This window comes from Mustela nigripes, chromosome 6 (assembly GCF_022355385.1).
Source record: "Mustela nigripes isolate SB6536 chromosome 6, MUSNIG.SB6536, whole genome shotgun sequence".
Taxonomy (NCBI): Eukaryota; Metazoa; Chordata; class Mammalia; order Carnivora; family Mustelidae; genus Mustela; species Mustela nigripes.
The window spans coordinates 16,012,465-16,033,757 of NC_081562.1; the positions used below are offsets into that span (position 1 = coordinate 16,012,465).

General features: G+C 44.2%; 1 long non-coding RNA gene across 3 annotated transcripts in view; it reads left to right on the forward strand.

Annotated features, from left to right (window-relative positions):
* LOC132020485 (uncharacterized) overlaps positions 1-21,293 on the forward strand; it is a 150,605-nt gene that overhangs the window by 62,775 nt on the left and 66,537 nt on the right. The window contains exon 1 of one of the 3 annotated variants that reach the window (XR_009404989.1): positions 17,229-17,318. The exons of the other annotated variants lie outside the window; for them this stretch is intronic. This is a non-coding gene — a long non-coding RNA (uncharacterized LOC132020485). Of the gene's footprint in view, positions 1-17,228; positions 17,319-21,293 lie in introns of those variants that run through there. 3 annotated transcript variants of the gene reach the window in all.

Genomic DNA, 21,293 nt, shown 5'->3' on the forward strand with positions numbered 1-21,293 from the left:
ACAATTCCGGACTTCAAGCTCTATTACAAAGCTGTCATCATCAAGACAGCATGGTACTGGCACAAAAACAGACACATAGATCAATGGAACAGAATAGAGAGCCCAGAAATAGACCCTCAACTCTATGGTCAACTCATCTTCGACAAAGCAGGAAAGAATGTCCAATGGAAAAAAGACAGCCTCTTCAATAAATGGTGCTGGGAAAATTGGACAGCCACATGCAGAAAAATGAAATTGGACCATTTCCTTACACCACACACGAAAATAGACTCAAAATGGATAAAGGACCTCAATGTGAGAAAGGAATCCATCAAAATCCTTGTTAGAGCATTTTTGAGGCCCATGGGTCTAGGCTTCTAAGAGTGAGCAAAATGGTTATGTAAAAGGTCTGTTCAGCACAGATGTGAGTCTCCTCTCAGCCCAAGAGATTCTTTAGGAAGTGATGCTTTTGAGTATGGCCTCAAAGTTAACAGCTGAGTTTTCTGGCTCCATTTAGTAATTAACTGGGCAAGATGGAGTCAAGAGCCCTACTTCATGCCTCTCCCTGTCTCCTGTTACTCTCCGAGTTCATTTGAATCAGAGATTGTGCTCTGTGTTCAAGCAAATTGAGGGACAGAGCCTGGGATGGAGGCAGATGGAGATGGTCTATGCCAGATGGATATCAATCATATCTGCATGTGTGCTTTCAACTGTTTATTGAATTCCAACTCTGTGTTTGTGTGTGTGTGTGTGATCTTTAGTCCCACTACATTAGGTTTGTACATTCATGATTACCTCATATTTTTTTTTTAAGGTTTTTTAATTTATGTGACAGAGAGACAGTGAGAAAGGGAACACAAGCAGGTAGAATGAGAGAGGGAGAAGCAGGCTTTCCATTGAGCAGAGAGCCCAATGTAGGGCTGGATCCCAAGAGCCTGGGACCACGACCTGAGCTGAAAGCAGACACCTAATGACTAAGCCACCCAGGTGCCCCAATCATTCCCTGACTTTTAATGGAAGTATAATTAATTAATATACAATATCATATTAGTTCAAGGTGTTTGATACACTGATTTTATAATTCCATACATTCTCAGGGCTTATCCCGAATTAGTCACCATCCATCACCATACAACATTATTATAATATTATTGACTATATACCTTATGCTATACTTTTCATCTCCATGACTTTTTATTTTATAACTGGAAGTTTTTGCTTCTTAATCTCCTTATCAGTTTCACCCCTGCCTTCACCAACCACCCCCACAACTGTCACCAGTTTGTTCTCTGTATTTAAGAGTCTGTTTTTTTCCCCCCATTTCTTTGTTCATTTATGTTGGCTTTTAGATTCCACATATGAGTGAAATCATATGGTATTTGTCTTCCTTTGTCTGACTTATTTCACTTAACAAAATACCCTCCAGGCTATCCATGCTGTCACAAATGGCAAGAGCTCATTATTTTTAATGGCTGAGTAATAGTCCATTGTGTGTGTGTATACACACACACACATCACATCTTCTTTATCCATTCTTCTATCAATGGGCACTTGGACTGCTTCCATATCTTGGTTACTATAATTATTTAGTTGATGCCCAGGGCATAAAAATGAATAAGGCAGGAGCCCTTCTATCAAGGAGCTCATGGTCTAGTGGATAGACAAATCACAAACAAGTGGGTACATTGATTTATTGCAAGTGCCTTGAGAGAAGTAGATTCCACATACTGTGAGCACAAAAGAGGACATGGTTGGTGCAGTAGAGGGGCACTAACATCAGCCTGCCTTCCTTTGAATCCTTGCTTGGTTACTTACTAGTTCTGGAACTTTGGGCAAGTAACAAGTTTTCAAAGTCTTGGTTTCGTCATTTGTAAAATGGAGTTGATACTGGTAATTATGTCTTGTGACACTGTATGTAAAGTGCTTAGTGCAATGCTTGGCAAGTATATAGTGCACAGTAAATGCTAGTTATTTTTACTACTATCACTTTATTATTGTTGCCACCTGTCAGGGAGGCCAGGGAAGAGTTAAGAGAGAACACTTGAACTGAGTCAGGAAGAATGAATGCAAATTGGCACTGAGGTTAGTCATCAGGAGGGGAAGGTCACCACATGGCAAAGCTCCAAGGGGCACCATTCTCATGACTGTCCATGTGAATGGCTCCCTCTGGAGTTGTGCTGCACACAACTTCATGACGGTACTCCTTCCATGGAGTGAGGATGTTCCCTCAGCTGGAGAAGGGTGCAAGGCTCCAGCAGGATTTGTCTTCTCAGGGAAGACTGCTGATTTCCCCCATGCACAGCTATGGTTATGGGGACAAAGATGTTGATACAGCAAATTGATAGAGAACATCTTTGGATATTGAGACTCTGAGGGCTGCAATTCACTGTGGAGACAGGGCACACCAATCTCTACTTTATGACCCAGTTTGTCCTAATAGAAGCATCTAACCACCTTAGTCTTATGCTATTGGAATAAAGCTTATTCAATTTAAAACAGGTATGGGTTGAATTTCATTCAAGAGTGGCACCTCTAGAAGATTCAAGAGGCCATTTAGGGCATGTGAACATCTTGGGCTCTGACTCCTCAAGGACCGGGTGCAGAACTCAGACATCTCTCTTGGTTACAGTGCCATCCTGAGGAATAGAGCATCTCTCCTGGCCCATCAGGCTGTGTAAGTGGAGATTTGCAAGAGGATAGTGCCCCTAACCCTGCCATCTGTGGCTGCCTTTTAGAATCCCAGACTCTGGGCCTCAGTTGCCCAGATTCAACTCTTCTCTGATTGGACCCGAGAGAGCATTCTGCTCTCTGATTCAGCCAATTTTCCCGGACTCACTCTCTTGTCTCTTTAAGTTTGAACAGCTCATCATTAGTCTATTTTTAAATCCTGGGGCCACCAAGAGTAGCTAAGTGACCTTGGGCTACTTAAACTGTCTAAGCTCCAGCTTCCTTGTGTGTAAAGTGGAGATAAGAGCACTGACCTCATAAGGGTATTGCAAAGATGTAGTGCTTTGTAAAGTGCTCTGTAAATGCACATAGAAATACTTGTTTTCCTATGTAGGGCTCTGCATGGGGGCAGAGGGGGTACTCATAAATTCTCCTTGGATGGCTGCTCTGATTGCCTCTCCTGAGTCTCTGCCTTTCCCATTGCCTAGAACATATGAGCATATGTGACACAGGTGGTCAGCCTACAGCAAGTGCAAAGGGCTCTCCAATTTCTCCATTCTGCTGAGCCCAATATGGTGAGGCCCAAAGACCTTTAGTGTCATTGGATTTTGTTTGGAACAGGTTTTCTTTTACTTTCATTGGCTTCCTTTAGAATCTTTACTTTTCTTAAAGTTCTAAAGTAATTCAGAAGTAAAGAATTTGGGCCTTAGGGTTGAAAAGTACTCTTCAGTATTTTTGCCATGTTCCCTAGACGGTTGACTTGGAAGGAGGGATCCCAGATGAGGAAATAGAAATCATTCCATTCCCTCCATCTTTGAAGGGATATTTATGTTCATTCTAGATTCCTGCATTCTACATTAGACATTCATTTTTCTGGAACCTATTGGTTTTTCCTAGGGGGACTTGATGAGTTGAGTTTTTAGGAAATCCATCCTAGATGCAGATAGAAAACAGTTCCAGAGACAATGCATAGATGGAACATTCCTCACCTTGATAATCATGTTCATTCCCTCCTGCTGTTTCTAGCCTATCAGAGAGGAGTCTGAGAAGCCTAGAAGAAGATAACTGCCATTCTTTTTTGGTTCCAATCCAGCACTTGAATTTGCTTGAGTAACACTGTTTTTGTAAAATTATACATGATAATGATGAAAATAAGTCACTCAACACAGCAAAATGCAAAGAAGAAAGCTAAAGATGGTGTCCAGCCTCTCTCCATGGAAATAACTGCCTTCAACGTTTGTGATCATACTTCCATCCTCTCTCTCCTTCTATCTATAGATAAAAGAAAAGAAAAAATAGGAACACTCTATGTGTGTCTTCAAAAACAAAAAGTATTAAATTACATAATTTGTAATTCACAGAATAATTTCACAGAAGTAAGGAGACTGAGGAAATTACTAAAACTGCATGCAAACATTTATTGACAACTAGTGACTAAGTTCTTGAAAGAGACTACCAAAGGTAAATCATAATGATTATAAAAAAAACCTGGCTAGTTGGGGTTGCTAGACTTTTTGAACATGTGTTTTAAATGTAGACAAATCTACAAAGTCCCTAATATGGCACCGTTGGAAATTAGAACTTTCATCCTTTGCCTTCATTTGTTACATGATAATTTTTTTTTCTTTATATGAGAGAGATCCAGAGGGAGAGAGCACAAACAGGGTGAGGAGCAGAGGGAGAGGGGTAAGCAGGCTCCCTGAGCAGGGTGCCTGACATGGGGCTCAATCCCAGGACCCTAGGATCATGACTTGAGCCAAAGACAGACACCTGAACTGACTGAGCCACCTAGACCCCCCCCCCCCCGTTACAGGATAATTTTTATGTTTTGCTAACTTTTATTTTTTTTTAATCTTATATTTAAATTGCAATTACTGTATCTCAGTAGTATGAAGCTCATATTTTGATCTGTCAATGTTTATCACCTATTCTTTTCAATGCATTTTAAAATTAGATTTTTCTTTTTCTGAGTTATCTTTATTTTCATTCATTTTTTTGGTTTCCTGGATTTGATAGACAAATTAAGTTTTTTTTCAATGGGCACATTAAGTTATTTTTCTATTTTTTTATGTTTTTTTCTTGGCTGTTCCTTTTGAATTTGAAGGACAACTTCCTCACATGTAAAGTTCTGGGGTGACTCTTTATTTCCTTGATATTTGTGATCTTCTGTCTTATGCTGTTGTGATGTTTGATGCCAGCCTGAATTTTACCCTTATAGGTGATTTGGTTTTTGTGCTTATATATGCATGGGATTGTATGAGAGTGAAGTTAGGTGTGAGAAGCCAGTGAAAGTAGGGGTGGGTGGTGATGGGAAGGTTGTCAGTTGGGGATTTAGAGGTAAAACGGTAGGATGAGGAAAAAGAGTAGCCCTAAGGAAAAGGATATTGAACCATTTTCTCCATAATTTGCAGCCCCTTGAAGAAGAAATAGAGCTGGTTACCAAAGCAGTGGTTCTATTGGGAACAGGAATTTTAATGAAAGTTGATAATACAATCACTTTATTTTGAAGGAAACAAAATGGTCATCCTTCTAGAGCACATTTGCAAGTAGATCTAAGAGATATAGTACGTTTCTATAAGGGACATTATTTAGGGAAAAACTCTCTGTAATGCAACAAGGGCAACCCTACCATTTCTCATGTTCAAAGAGTCAGCTTCATGTTCCTTGCTAGTAGAGAGGCTTTGGGCTCAGATACCTCCAATGTATTCCCGTTTGGCTTAGCAGACCATTAAGCAATGGATTTGGCTATAGGCTCACCATTCCTAATGATGTTTTTCTTGAGCTTGTATGAAAAACCAGCTGGCAATTGCTAAGTAACCACACGATGACAGTATAGAGGGAGGACACAAAGGCTCCTGGTGTGTGACAAACGGCAGAAAGAAACTGGAACATGATTGAGACAATACCGAATCAGCAAAGTGGGCAAGGTGCCCCTGCGGAGATGTATGTAAACCGTTCTGTTGGAGAGTCTGACACAGATGGAGTCTATGTGTCTCTGGAAAGCAACCTTCATGGCTCTCAGAAGACAAGTGGAAAAAATGAGCCTTTGAGTCATGGGCTCTTCCATGAATTGATGCCTAATTGGTTGTCCTGGTGAAGAGGGCTTTTATGATGTCAGAAAGTCAAGTTCTGTGATGATGGGACAGTGGAAAAGAAAACATTATCAGGTTTAGTGCCCGAAAAGCCACCACACAAAATGAGGGAGTCTGAGTTGCATTTTGGTGTTTCCACCTTGAAAAGAGGAAGGGCTGATGGAATTTACAATCTAAATGAAGCACACAACATGCTGTTGAAATGCTCATGAAGGCTGCCATCTCTGGATTAGGCACTCTTTGCTGTCCATTGACTAAGAGCCCACCATACATATTAACTTATGGGATCCTAACAACTGTAGGAGGCGAGAAGATTGTGATCTCTGTATCCCGGACACTAGCAATGTTCTCTCTGATCGCAGAAATAGCTCTAGTGGGGCAGGATGACACCCAGGGAAATAGACCTTGGCATCTGTTCTCTATAAAGGGGTGTCCTCCTTCCTCTGATACTGTCTTAGGTTCCCGGTAGTAGTTGGGGAGCTGGTGGCCTATTCTCCTGTGTTGCTAGGCAGGCATTCTTTTTATCTGGTTCCTGGTGATAGAGAAGGGTTAGTGAACATTCAAATGTGACACCCGAAAGTCACTGCTCTGATCTTTGGGCCACACATTGACAACACCTATGTGTGACTGTGCCTTGGCAAACTGCTTCCTCCTAATTCCTGCACATACACACACACACCTGCCCCCCCCCCCCCCCCCCCCCGACGACTTATGACTTGGAAAACTTCAGGCCTTTGAGCTTGCCTTGCCTTGTTTCCCTGCCTGCACTGGGGGCAGGTGAAGTGCTCAGTCCTGATGGGGGCCAGTCCTGGCCTTGGGCAGGACATGCTCAGTTCACCCTTCCCAATCCTGTTGGCTTGCCATGATTGTGGTGGAAGGAGAAGGGAAATGTTCTCATTTAAGGGCTGAGCTGAGAAGTCAGAGGGGCTTAGAGAGGTGAAAAGTTTGCACACCTGAAATTTGCAGAGCAAGAACCTGAACCCGGACTCCAAGCTCCAGTTCTTAACCCCAGGGGAGAAATAGGGGTACATCTAAGAAGCTGTTCCAGAAACAACCAGTAGTCTTTCTCTTCTGCCCTGTCCAAACCTGACTTCTCTGCCAGCAAAGACAAATCCCAAATTCTGAGTTCTTACTATCATACCTCTTGCCAAATGCAGGCCTGAGTCCTCCAGACCAGGGCTGGCCCCACAGGACAAGCTGCACTAAAACAGGGGACTGGTTCCCATCTGCCCCACCATCCCTCCCTGCCTGGAGACCCCACCACTTCCTCCCAGTTCTCCCCCTTTCACCCCTACTCCCTACCAGTATTATCTCTCTGGATGCAGAGCTGTCTTTGAAGTCAACTGGGAGATTTCTTTTGAAAAAGAAAGAAAGAAAGAAGTGGTGTCTGGAAAGGGTGGCAGAGGGAGAAGGTCGGGCAGGGGGCCTGGTCTCCCTCATCCTTTTCTTTCAACTCTGACCTCTGATCAAAGCTCTGGTTGGATTGCAGGATAGAAGAGATCACATGCCAACAACGGGAAGACTGTCAGTTCCTAGGATAGCCTTAAACACTTGGAAAGGGACAAGAAATCAATTCATCAAGTAGATTAAATAAATAAAGGAAGAAAACAAGCAGAAGCAGGAAAAGAAGCCCTGGCATTTCCTGCGTTTCCATGGAGCCCTTTGATAATGCAGTGACTCTGGGCCATACGCATTGGTCACATTATTTATCACTGGAGCATGAACGTCCTAACCACATCCAAGGGCTTTCACTGGGCTCCTTAAATCATCCAGGACCACAGTGAAATGCAAATGGTCTAACAGAGGATTGGGAACAGAGAAAAGGCAATCCTGGCCCCCAGCCTCCTCCCTCAAATCTGGAAGCTGCCCCAGGCCCAAAGCAGAACTTTCTCTTTTGTTCCCTATGCCCAGCATCCTGGGTTGCTCCATCTGGCTGGGATGGCCCAGTTAGCCTATGTATTGGGTTCTTGGGACTTTTCTTTCTTTATTGTTTGTTCTTGAAAATCATGGAGCCAGCTCCTAAGGAATGGAGGGCCGCTGCAAGTAATTTACTTTCCTCCACATATCTATAGAGTATTTCTGTGTCTTTTTTTTTTTTTTTTCTCTCCAGAAACTTTGGAAGTATGAGAAGACACAATGGCACTTGTGCAGTTTTGGTTGTGAGTTAAGTTTAACATAGAAAAGCACAAGGCTTTTTAGGACATTGGGTTTGAGGTCTAGTTTCTCCCTCTCTTAGCTCATTGTGTGATTCTGAGTCAGGTAACCTCTTTGGTTTTCTGTTGCTTCAGGTGAACCATGAGCATTGTAATGGAAGTTTGGGGATTACCATCCACCATGCCCCATTTCTGCTACCTACTCTACTCCAAGTTCTCCAGTCATGTGGTCTGGGTAGGACTGATATTTTTCCTAGCTCTAAGGATGGACTCTGGCTTGGGCCAATCAGCACATGCACCCTCCTTTCTCATCATGACTGGCTCAGAAATGGGCTTAGGATCTAAGGCTATCCAACTTAAAAAAAAAAAAAAAAACCACAAAAAAACAAAAACAAAAAAAACCTCACAACTTTTGCTGCGGGATTCTGAGCTACAGACTCTATTTCTGCTGGGTGTCAGTAAAGAATCAGTAGCTCTAAAAGTTATTGCCAGTCATCTCGATACAATGAAATGAGAGACTGCTTCAGAATGGAGCCAACATCAAAGAAAGTAGATTAAATTAAGCTTAAAAATGGACAGGAAGAAATCAAGTCCTGATCTCGGAATATAGGTGCTGGATCAAGCTTTGCCTGAAGCTTCACTCATCTCTGGGCCATTTGTTTTCATGAACTAATGAATTCCTTTTGTTGTTTGGATTTAGTTTTCTGAAGGCTAAGAAATGGGATTGGCCTGAATGACAGGGAATAGACCATTTTAACTTTAGGGTTTCTTATAGAGAGAAAGGGAAAAAAAAACCCAACTAAAAATATTTTCATGGCTTTCTAGTTTGTTGCAGAAACTGTGTTAGGCAGGAGAGAGAGAGCAGTGGTGAAGAGGCTCTGGTTCTACAGTTAGACTAATTTGGTTCAGATTCTTCAAACCCCAAAGGTGACCCAAACCCAAACTCAAAGGTGAATAGGTCTGAGGTCTTCAAAAACTCCAAGGAGTTTTGTCTTTAAAAGGCTTTATCTTCTAAGCTGCAAGTAAGACCTCAATTGTTCTTTTGGGAGATTTGGGTTTCACAAATTCATGAGAGCTCCAGGTATTTACCTTAATACAAAGCTGCTCATTGGGTATGTAAATTCATATGCATTACCGGTGCTCACCTTGTACTGAGAAAATTAATCCTTAAAATGAAACTGAATACTAATCAGAAAGATAACGAGTTCATAGAAGCCCTTGTAAGACTCCTTATTTTGGCTTGATGCTTGGTGGGTTCTTTGAAAGCTGATCAGCACATTAATGTTCAGGGATCTGCTACTTGGCAAATCAGATGAAATCTCACTGCCCTGGTTTCCCCGATATGCTGGGGGATGAAAATTGGCTAACTCCATCTTGCTGGGCAATGGAAGTTGGATGGGTTTCTAGACCATTTTTCTCCCTGGTGAATGGAGATTGGGTCTAATCAATGATAGGTAATCTGTGGAACCCAAGACAGGGTATTTAGTGCCATCCAGGTTTGGATTTATTTATTTCCTCAAGTATGTGGCATCAGTGCCAATATTCCCTGTTCCAGTGGGGACTCACACCAAGGACAGACATTTCTAACCTGTTGAGTGTTCTCACTAAACCACAGATGTGTCATCACATTTCTCAGGATAGTGTTCAGGAAAGGTACTCCCTGTTTCTTTTGCTTAGGATGCTTTTGATTGTAAGTGATAGAAAAACTCAGCCCATTATTGTGTATGCAGAAAGGGGAACTGGATAACTTTTGTAACTGAACGGATCAGAGGAAGGTGCTGGCTGTGGGTGGGACAGGAATTTGGCCTTGAATGATGTAGCCAGAGTCTATCTCTCAGCATTCTGTTGCCTTTATTCCCAAGCTGCTCCTACCTTCTTGGTTGCAAGGAGCTGCTTTTCAACTGCTAAAATGCTTATATCTGGGCACATTTGAAAAGAGCGGCATGGAGATAAGGTTCTGCTATCTTTTGCTGAAGTTTGATCCTAGGGCAATAATGAAGTTTGGGTGGGCTCAGGGGTCCTGGGTTAGGGACAGGGAGTGAGGCCAAGCTGCTCAGGAGGCCCACCCAGAGCAAGGCACTTGGCTAGTCTGACAGGGAATCAACAGCTCTCCCTACTTTTTCTTGACTTCAGATCTCAGATTCCCACACTCAGGTCCACTGATTGAATGCCACATTGGTTCTCACTGCTGGCTTGCAGACCAGGTTTTACCCCAGTTCTTGTGCAAACCTGAAAGAGCTAGGAGAGATTTTAAGTTCTTGGAATAAAGTCTATTTGGGTTTTTGTTGCTTTAGCCTTTCGGAACTCTTTCCCGTATTTTGATGATAAAAATCTTTCTTTCCTCTGGGGACCCTCTTCCACTTGGTTCAGCTGAAGCTAATACTCTCCCACATGGGAGTGGGCCTGTGACTTTGGCCAACAGATGTTTGTATTCCTTTGGTCACAGGGTATGATTCAGGGAAAGCAGTTATGCAGATGGGGCAATCAGAGGTCTTGCCAGGTCTTTGACTCTGGAGGTTCTGAATGAAAAAGCTTGTATTCTCCTTCTTCCTGCTGTGCATAGCTGTACATCTGGAGCCAACAGTCACAGTGACCAATTTTGCCATGGCAAGGAGGGAGCCTGTTTGGAAATGAAGCTAGCACAGGGGGGAGAGGAGGAGAGGAGTGGGGGATGGGAGACTGGGATTCCCAAATACTGGACTAACTTGATTTTTTCCAGTCCTAGGAAATACATTCCGTCTTGTGCATTATTCACATTGACTTGGGTGCCTGTCACTGGCAACCCTAAAAATCCTTGCTAGTTTGGTCGTGATGGCTGACACTGTGACCCATTGCCAAATCTAATGGCCATCACGGGCATTAATAACTTGGGTGGACACAGAAAGCAGGAGTTAAAGATGTCATTGGAAGTGGAAGTGATAAGCCAATCTGTCTGGGATTGGTAATCAGAAAAGGGTGAAACAGGTCTGAGAGCACGGAGGAGGTGGCCCCTTTGCAAGGGGAACTCTCTGGAAGATCTGAGATCTTGCAATAGGGGCGGGGCTGGAATCAGAGAGATAGTTTTTTCCTACTAACTCTGTGCCATTTTGCCCCAAGGCTGATGGGTCTTGGAGGAACACCAGGGATGTAAGTGATAGCTAAATATGGGGAAAATTTACCACTTGATGATTGCTACAGAGATTGCATTAAGTAATGAAAACATTAATTGGATGAGTGTGGGAGGAGGGTAGGGTCAGTTTTTCGGGGAACCAAGGAATTTTCTGGGTTGGAATTCACCTTCAGGAAAGAGTAGAGGTGCAGAGGTTTGTTTTGGTGGCCACAGAACTGTCGAAGAGAGTGGGTAACATTTAGTACAGCCCATGTGTGAGGCTTGATCTCACCCAACACTGGAAGGCTCCTGATTGTGTCCTCAGAGCATGAGGGGTAAGAATAAAGTAGACAGAGTCATTTCAAGAGACTCTGGCAATGCTGGGGGACCAAGGCCAGGAGTGCTGGTGCCAGGATACACAGGGTGGTTTTGTGAGCAGCAGAGGCAGGGACAGGAAACAATCCTGATGGAGCAGAAGCTAAAGCATGAGGAGGGACTTGTTCATGGACTGGCCCAAGGTGCTTTAGTGATTCTCAAAAAGTTTGAGGAACTGTGTTGGGGAACAGAGTTCTAGCACTTTCTGTAGTGGAATTAACCCTAGAGAAACACTGAAGGCACAGTTTCTTCTCCTCTCCTGATCCTTCAGTTAATTCTTGTGTTTTTTTTATCAGCTGGGCCTCAAGTCTCTCTATAAACTGTTTGCCCTCCAACTGGCTCCTCTGGGTCCTGAAGCCTGAGGTGGACACAGTGGAGTGGCTCAAACCCCAGGGAAAGGGTCTGGGCATTAACGGTCATGATATTTTTGGCAATTAAAGTAGCGGCATAGGCATAGTGGTAGAGGGATGTTTTTATTTGTTTATTTATTTTTAAAAGATTTTATTTATTTATTTATTTGACAGAGGGGGACAGCAAAAGAGGGAACAAACACAAGTAGAGGGAGGGGCAGAAGGGGAAGCTGGTTTCCTGCTAAACAGGGAGCCCAGCGTGAGGCTAGATCCCAGGACTCCGGGATCATGACCTGAGCCAAAGGCAGATGCTTAATGACTGAGCTACCCAGGCACCCCTGGAGGAATGTTTTTAGATGAGAGAACTTTGGGTATCCTCAGCTTCCCCACCATGCTGCTCTGGCACAAAACCACCCTTTGTTGTGTGTTTTATCTGCAGTGATATGTCAAATGCCAAAGCATGCCCAGTTTGGAAATGATTGATATTTACAGCCAACTGGGAAACCGAATTCCTTTGGAAAACATGCATAGGTTAGGATTCTCTCCTCAGGCAATAGAAGAGTGGTTAAATAGTTATTTGCCTATAAAACACAGATGACACTTCAATCTTTGGGATCTTTGATTCCCCAAACCCACCTATTAAACTGAGAGAGGGTGCATGCCTGTCTCTGGGATCATGGCCTGGCATGTGAGTTTTATATATATGGTAACCATAGGATTTGACAAACCACTTATGTGAGTAAAAGACAAATGCCAAGTCTGGAAACCTTCTAAAACATCCAATGTGTCCTATTGCCATAGGTGATATCTGGGATGACTCCACATCCAGTATTCAGACAGGTGATATCCAAGTGTCATTGCCATTTCTTTCTGAGACCTACCAAGAGCATAGACAGTGACAATGTGAAGAGACATCCAAAAAGTTAGGAGGATCATGCTTCTGTTTTCCAAACGAAGGGGGTCCGATTGCAAAGATGATCATCTGGTTAGTTATCAGAGTCCAGTGGTTTTATGCCATTCAATTGTAAGTTCCAGAGGTGACAATTATTTTTTTCTTTTTGTCTCAGTTGGAGGAGAGAGATAGGTTTAAAATCCCAAGGCCACTCCTGCAGGAGTGGGTCTACTTCACTACTTCTTCAAAGGTAGAAGTTTTGCACAGAGCCCAGTACATGGTAAGACCTCAATAGATATGAGCTTGTGTTGTCAGTATGTCACAGGGACTAAGGCCCAAGTGGAGAAAATAGGAGCATTAGAGTCTGGAACCTGGGTCTGGGCTTGGGCTCTACCACTTACTTGCTGTGTGACCTTGGGCAAGTTACTTAATCATTCTGAGCTTTAGCTCTTCATTTAGTATTATGATCCTAATTCCAGTCTCACAGAGAGCATAGTTTCCTGAAATTAAGTGGTTACTTTGTGCCCCAAATAAAAGAGTCATCAACAAGAAAAGAGTGTAGGGAAGATAGAGGAGAAAGCTCCTGTTCCATTGAACTTGATGGGTGGGTCCTGTTATCTATTTACATTTAACACAGTCTTTTCAGATGCAAATCCTCAAACTGAGAGGATTTCTGTGTTTTAAACTTCTAGAGATGCTTCTCTTCAAATGTCTTTGAAAAGCAAAGAAAATCCCATTCCTTGCTTTATCCTGGGCTGGGGACAGTGGCATAGGGAGATGGGCCGCGTCATGAGGAAGTAGATTGGGCTGAGATCTAGTGTTTGTGGAAGGTGAGGGGCGCTTAATTTTTTTGAAATAGTTGTGTACATGTCTTCTGTAAGCTTGTTCAGGATTAAGAACACTTTCCTTGACTAGAGTGATGATGTTAAATAATGTCCTGGAAGCTGGCAAGAAGAGAGAATGGATAGGGCAGGGGAAGGGAAGGAAGCCCTATGTGTGTGTGAGTCCATTTTATAGCGAGTGGAACCTTCAAATTAGATGGATAATAGAGTCATTAACTACCCAGATGGAAGTCCCTGGGGGGGGGGGCATCCTTAAAAAAAGCATTCTTCTTATTGTAACCACATTTATTTTTAGAAGTCTGTTTTCTATCACAGTTTCTATTAACTGTTGGAAACTGGCGGAGGGAAGGTCTCATGAAGATTTTTGCATCCAATGCTCCCTTCTGGTCTGGTGCCACCCATGCCAGGATCAGCCCAGTGTGACAGATACAATGCTCAGTCAGGAGCCAAGGGGCCTGGATTTTCCATCCAAATAGCCTTTTATTTGTTTTGCAGTCTTGGGCACTCCCTCTCCTTCTCTGGTCCTCAGTTTTCCCCAGTGCTCTATGAAGATCTTGACCTAGAAAATGGGGCTCAAAATTTTACAACAATTATTTTTAAGGAATAGAAGTGAATTCTTGGAAATGACTTTAATATGAGAAAGGTGAAAGCTGTCCCATGTCCTTAAGAGCGGGCGCCTGGGCATCCCTGATGAACTTCTGGATTTCCATTTGAAATTGAACAAATTGAACTGAGGATTTCAACTTGAAAACCATAGAACAGAGGATCTTCAACATCATGTTCAGCCCTATTGTTCTGTGGATGCAAGTCATACAATGTGTACCAAGCCTTGAGGCAGGAGATCAGAAGAGGTCTGAGACTGAGGTTGCCTGAACCTGGAGGTCGACACTGCCCAGTAGGAGCAAGAGCAGTAGTTCTTGGTGCAGATGGAGCAGTATGCAGAGGGGCTAAGACCGTGTGGGTTCCCGTGATCTGGCAGAGGGAGTCTCTGCCTAGGGCAGCTGCTGTGGGGAAGAGGATCAAGTCTTCACACTCTGGCTGCCATTCAGCCAGAGGTAGCCAGGAAATGGTCACCTGGCTGGGGATCAGGCCGTGACTGGGGTTTGCTCAGCCTGGGGCCCTCCAGAAAGAAGCCTTTGGGTGATGCCATTTACACTCTTCTCTGCACCCATTGACTCTGAGCCTGGGTCATTCAAAAGAAGCCAGGCAGCCTTGCAAGGTAAGTGGAGAACGCTCCACCTTCCCCTCTCCCAGGACAAATGCCATTGTCCATGAGGTCCAGCTTCAGCCCAAAGTCCTCCCTGACAATGGCAGCTCTCATGTTGGGCAGCCCTGCTCTTGCTTAGTCTGATCACTGCTGAGCCCACCCGCGAGCAGTGGACTGCCCTAGTTCCCAAGGCAGACCTGGAAAGGGTTGAGCTGTGTTCCCCCATGAGTATTTCATGGAACTGTAGCTCTGTGGGAGATTAATAAGTGTTCCATGAGAAATGAATAGCATGGTCAGATGAGCTTGGGAAATACTGCATTAAACAGGCTTCTTCATTGTGGCATCATAGAGTTTTTGGAACTTTAAGAGGCAGGCGTGTATGGGCTTGCTAAATGGACTTGTTTCAGCCTCGCCGCCCCTGACCCCTCTTGTTTTCATGCAGTGCCTGTTCCCTGGAACCGCTTTTGGGGACTGCTGGATCCGAGTGTCAACCTGTTGTCTCCATGCTCCTATTCAGTCCGGATGCTTAGAATGAACTCCTGATCTGTGTTTAGGAGTTGGTGGCCAAGCAGTGATCGCCAAATTGCTGAGTCCATTTTTTTCAACCAACGTTTTCTGAGCATCACAATGGGTCAGGCCGTGGGTTGGTGCTGGAGTGACAGAAAAGCATGAGTTGCACATTTCCTGCCCTCTGGAGTTCACAGCCTCCCAAGGCCACAAATAAGCAAATAAATAGCTGCAAACGTAACAGGACAGACTCTCAGCTGGGGATAGGTACTCGGCCAGCTGGAGTATCTCCAGCACCAAGCCCAGTGTCTGGGACCCACTAGGTGTTCTTATGAGCTTGAATTGCTGTTAGTTGTGAGTAACTTGTCAAATAGTTTACACAAGAGTTTATTTCTCATCCTGTGGTCGGTTGAATAATGGCCCTCAAAGATGTCTTCATCCTAATCCCCAGAACCTTGGAATATGTTACCTTAAATGGCAAAGGAAACTTTTCAGATATGATGAAGTTAAGGCTCTTGAGATCAGGAGGTTATCCCAAATTATACCGAGGTCCCTAATGTATCCTGACGTGCCCTGATGTCTTTAGGGACTCATAAGCATCCTTAAAGAGGGAGGAGCAGGAGTGAGAGAGAAGATAGGGTAATGCAGGAGGCAGTATGGCCCTGCGGATGGAGGAAGGGCCAGCGGCACCAGCTGGGGAGCACAGGTGGCCATGAGAAGCTGACAAGGCTATTGGAGAGAACATGCCCTGCCAACACCTTGCCTTTAGCTACTTGAGACTCATTTTAGACTTCTCCCCTCCAGGGGTGTGTAAGAATACATTTGTGCTATTTTAAGTCACTAAGGTCATGGTAATTTATTACAGCAGCAATAGGAAGCTAATACCTTCCCCCTGCCCCACTGCCCCAACCAAATGTGCCGAAGTAGGCAACACAAGGAGTATGCAGTTGCTTGAGAAAATCATCAGGGCCCTGGTTCCTCCAGTGTCCAGCTACATCACCCTTAGCGTATGGTCTCCTTCCTTATGTCACTAAGAAGGTGCAGATCTCTAAGCATCATGTCCACTTGCTAGGCAGAAAGGAGAGGAAGGGCCAAAGGAAATGAAAAAAGATTTTATTTATTTATTTATTTATTTTGGTAGAAGACTTCTTTTTTTTTCCCATTCAAGGAAAGAAACTCTTCCCAGAGAGTGCTGCCTACTTCTCACTGGCCAGAATTGTGTCACACAGTTACCTCTAGTTGCAAAGAAGGAAACCTGGGAATGTTAGTTGTTGTTGTTGTTGTTGTTTTAACTGTGGATATTACTTTCCTGAACAAATTGGGATGCAGTTGATAGGAAGAAGGTGAGAAGGATACTGGGAAGGCAGATAGCCTCGTATCTGCTTCAGAGTTCCATAAAAATTTGTTGGAGAGTGAACTGAACACCAGAAGCAGGGAAAACTGGAGTCAAGTTGTAGATCTGTTAGTAAAGGCAGGTAGGGGTTGTCTGAACTACAGCAGGGATGTGGGGGATGGGCAGACTGGTGGGCTGTATCTGAGAGATAATTCAGATCTCCTGAGTGGAGGTTCAACAGAGATGCCCACCCTCTCATTCTGGTAGCTTGGTGGATGGCCATGCAGTACATGGACTATGGAATGGGGAGAAGTCTTGCATGTTCTGAGTTCAAGATGTCTGTGGTCTAGTCCTGTTTCTCAAGGCTGTCCTGCTCAAAACCCACAACATGCTGAGATGATCTGTGGGTGAACACGCAGATGCCAGCTGACAATTCTTTCTGCTTTCTCTCCTCATCCCTTCCCTGTCTCTCTACCTCTTAGAGTGATTCAGTCACAGGACATTATCAAATCCCTCTTGCCTGGCATCCTGGTCCCTTTCTAGACCTGAGCCCCATTCTGATTCCAGCCATTTTCCAGACTATACTATAGTTAAAACCTCTTGGCAGAGCCCTGGTGTCCTGCCAAGCTCCAGACAAGGCCCTTCAACTCACTGACTCATTGGCAGAGATCTTGCTGCATCTGGTCAATTTTTGTTTTTGTTTTTGTTTTTGTCTTTTCAGGGGAGACTGGTGGAGGAAGAGCCTCTGCTTGTGGTGTTCCTAAGCACTTAGTCATTGCATGGAGTCTTCCGCTTTAGATTGCTGGGTCCTGTCTGCACAGCTGGTCATACAGGTACTTCTGGACTTCTTCTAGAGTTAGGACCAAGGCTGTTTTGCAGTAGTTTGGGTCCTGGACCCTACAGCTGTGCATTTGGGGTTGGCCTTTAGAGCTCTCTAGTCTGTATTCTTTTTGCACTTGGATGAATGTTTTAAGTCTTCCGTTGTGTGGCAGAGGTTGTGGGTGCTCACTCATACCCATGTTCTTCCTGGACAGTTGACCAGACTACGCTATCCAGACTCCCTTGCAGCTAGGAATGGCTGTGTGGTTAAACACTGAATGTCAGTAGGAATGAGCAAAGTCACTTCTAGGCTGGTTGTATGCCCTTCTCTGTGGAAAGGCTCTCTCCAGGACAGATTCTAAAGAGGAACCTGTGGCCCTAGGGAATTAAGGAGTCACAGGACAGGAGGAGCTTGGGTCCTGAATCACTGTGTTTCTGGAAGAAGGCCTGCTGAACACCTGTACACTCTGACTGGCGAGAAACTTCTGTCACATTCAACCTACTAAAGATTTAGGGCTGTTTGTTATAGCATGTGCTATTATACACATAACTAATACAATCTGATTTCTTTCCTTCTGCAAGGAAGTATATCATGGTGATTAAAAGCAACTTTTTGAACAAGATCATCTGGTTCAAAACCCAGTTCTGTCACTTTACTGGCTCTGTGACCTAAAGTAAGTTAACTTGCTTCTCTGTACCCAACTTGTTCGTCCTTAAAATAGGGATAATAATAGCCCAACTGATTCTAGTTACTGTGTAGTTTAAAATGAAAACATAGGTACAGTGCTTGAATTTGTATTTGGTGCTCAGCAGGCTCAGTGTAAGGATTACCTATGGCTTTTCCTTATTAACCTGAGGGTTTAGTGATTCTGGCTCCCCTGTTGGAAGGGGGCCAGGCAGATCTGAGGCATCCCTTCTACCCATCCTGGATAGCTTGTTCCTGAATAATCCCAGGGATTATGGTTACTGCCACCCACATTAGCATTTAGCTTTACACCTTATTTTAGACTCATTGCATTTTTTATATTAATTTTATCTCTATTTATGCTGTGTCACCAGTTAGATTGAAAGCCCTTTGAAAGCAAGGACTATGTTGCATAGTGTTATGCATTCAGAATAAGAAATAGCACTGAGTAGGTAGCAGGCTCTGACAAAACTCATACTTTAAAAGCTAGATATGTTCTTATAACAAAACAATGCCATGCCCATTCATCTTAACATTTTTACAGGACATAGACAAGTAACAATAAAAGATATAAAATACAACCACACAATCTAGTATCCCTCTCAGAGCATATAGCAGCTTTTAATGGATTATACAGAAGATTTTCATAGTACATAAACTAGATGCTAATGATTATCAAGCACTAACAGGTTCCCAAAGACTGTAATGAAAGCTTTATTAAATTGTCTCTTTTAATATTCATAACAACTGTAGGTCCTCCTATTTTTCTCACTTCGCAGATGAGAAAATGGCCTCCAAGAGATTAAGCAATGAGGTTGGAGTCACATAATTAATAAGCATAAGATCTGGCATTGAAACAGAGCTCTGATTGCAAAGACTCTGCTCTGTTCAGTAATTTTCTTGTCCATTCTTTCCCACATGGAGTCTGTTGAGTGGCCCAAGGCATCAGTGGGCTTTGCCATGCCGGCTCTGCCAGCGGAGGCAGCTAGCCCTACCTGTATTCCACGCCTGGGGAACGACCCCACCTGCTCAGGGCTGCAACCGACTCTCTGTAGATTCCGTGTGCCTCTGTGTGTGTGTGTGCCAAGACAGATGTGAAACCTTCAGTTGGGCAGATTAGCATCTCAGGCTCCAGTCCGCCCCCGCACCTCGCGCCTAGCTCCCAGCTGCTCCCAGTGCCGAGGTGGGGCCGGCAGGGAGCCAGACAGGAGCACAGTGTTCACCGCCCATCGGGTATTGTCTGACACCTGCGTGGGATTAAGGAGTGAGCCTTCAGGCTCCAAGGGACGCTCCCTTAGCTGGGAATGACAATGAAGTCAGAGAATTATCAGAACTTCAAGCCAGGGAGAGAAATCTCACAGGCATTTCTGAAGGCTGCAGGGATCTGAGCTTGAAAGGGGATGTTGGTGGGAGCAGTGAGGAGTTGGAACCGGGTCTCCAAAACTGAAAAACACCCAGGCTTCAACAGCTGCAAGATCCGCCTCAGCCAGACCCCTCCTCTGTAGCCTTCCACTCAGTGCTGGCCCCATTCACGTCACAGATTCTTGCTGGGGGGCATGATGAGGACAATGATCATGAGGGGTTATGCTTTTTAGGCTTTACTAGCATTCTGCTAAGCCCTTTCTATGTGCATGTCACATTTATTATGACAAACCTATGAAGAAGAGATATTGTCACCCTTTTTAAAAAAAGGAAGCAGACACTGGGAAAGAATCATTCTTGCTCATACAGCTCAGTGGGTACAGGCACTGTTCCATCCCAAATTTCTGTTCTCTTCCCCTAGCCTTGGCCCAAGGATCTAGCGGGCAGTTAACTGTGACAGCAGCTTGACCAAGAGAAGGAAGAGGTAAGAATGACAGCTCCAACCTCTGACTTTTGTGCAGACGACAGAGAGAATGCCCAATGAACAGTAGCTGGAAATATGTCCAGGACAAAGGAAAAAATGTCCTGTTCCTAGGACATTGACCTCTATCATCTAGGGCTTCTGTCCTTCTATTATTAATGCAGTTATTTCCTCATTACTGACTCATACCTCTTACATTCTAGAAATCATGTTTTTTGCCGAAGATATGTCCCATGTGCCAACCAGGTCTTTTGGTTAGGAAGGAGTAAGTCCACGTGAAGTTGGGTTAAACCCAGTTACAGTGGCTTAACCAAGGGAGAGGCTGTTTCCCTCCTGGAACTAGAAGTCTGGAGGTGGGAAGTGTGAAGTAGGGTGCAGAAACCACAGGACTCCAGGACTCCAGGACTTCCACCAGCTCTCACAAAGTTCTCATCCTGTGGTTGAGGATGGCTCCCTGACTTGTGGTCCTTTAGCCACATCCTAGAAGGAAGAAGATGCATGTAACTGATATCAGAAAGACAAAAAATTTTCCTGGCTGTCCCAACAGACTTCTGTTTATGTGTCATTGGCCAGAATTGTATCCCATCACCTCCTACTGCCCTCCCAAACCAAGCTGGGGTTCTATTAGTGAAGAAGAAGGGAGCAGTGCTGGGGGAGGTGAGTGGTTGCAACCGAGGCCCAGATGCTGTTGAATAATAAAAGTGCCTTTAAAGCAAGCCAAGGCAACTTGCCAAGCACATCAGTGCTTTTACCTGGGTTATTGTATTTAATATATCTATACTCTCACAACAACCAGGTAGAGGAGGTGGGTACCCCCTTCCTTCTGCATATGTCCCATCCCTGCTGACAGTGAGGCCCCGGGAAAGTCCAGGCCTTTGATCCTGAGCAGGGGGTGGGGCTAGCCGAGTCCCCATTCATTTCCCCTTCTCCACTGTGGTATGGTGGGAAGAAGTACAGGGTGCTCAGTGAGGGAAGGAGGTGGAGAGTGGAGGAATGTGGAGGAATGTGGAAGAATATGTGTGAAGGCCCTTGTGGACAATAGGGAAGATCTTGGGCTTTGGAGGTTGGCTGCCCGAACTTCTTATCCTGGCTCAGTACTATTTGTGTGATCTTGGCAAGTTTGTAACCTCTAATATACTGATAATAGGAGGAGGGATATAAATAAATTAACACATAAAAAAGCACACTATTAATATTAGTAATTATCTTGCCAAGGAACATGGATTATATCTTTAAGGAAGGATAGTGTTATAGGACAGGAGTTGGCAGTCTGTTTGACACAGAGAGTCAAATCTGACCTACACTTGTTTTTGTAAATAAAGATTTATTGGAACACATTCATGCCCATTCATTTACATATTGTCTAGGGCTGTTTTCATGCTATAATGGCAGAACTAAGTAGTTGCAAATGAGACCCTATGCCCTGCAAAGCCTAAAATGCTAACTTTCTGGTTCTTTATA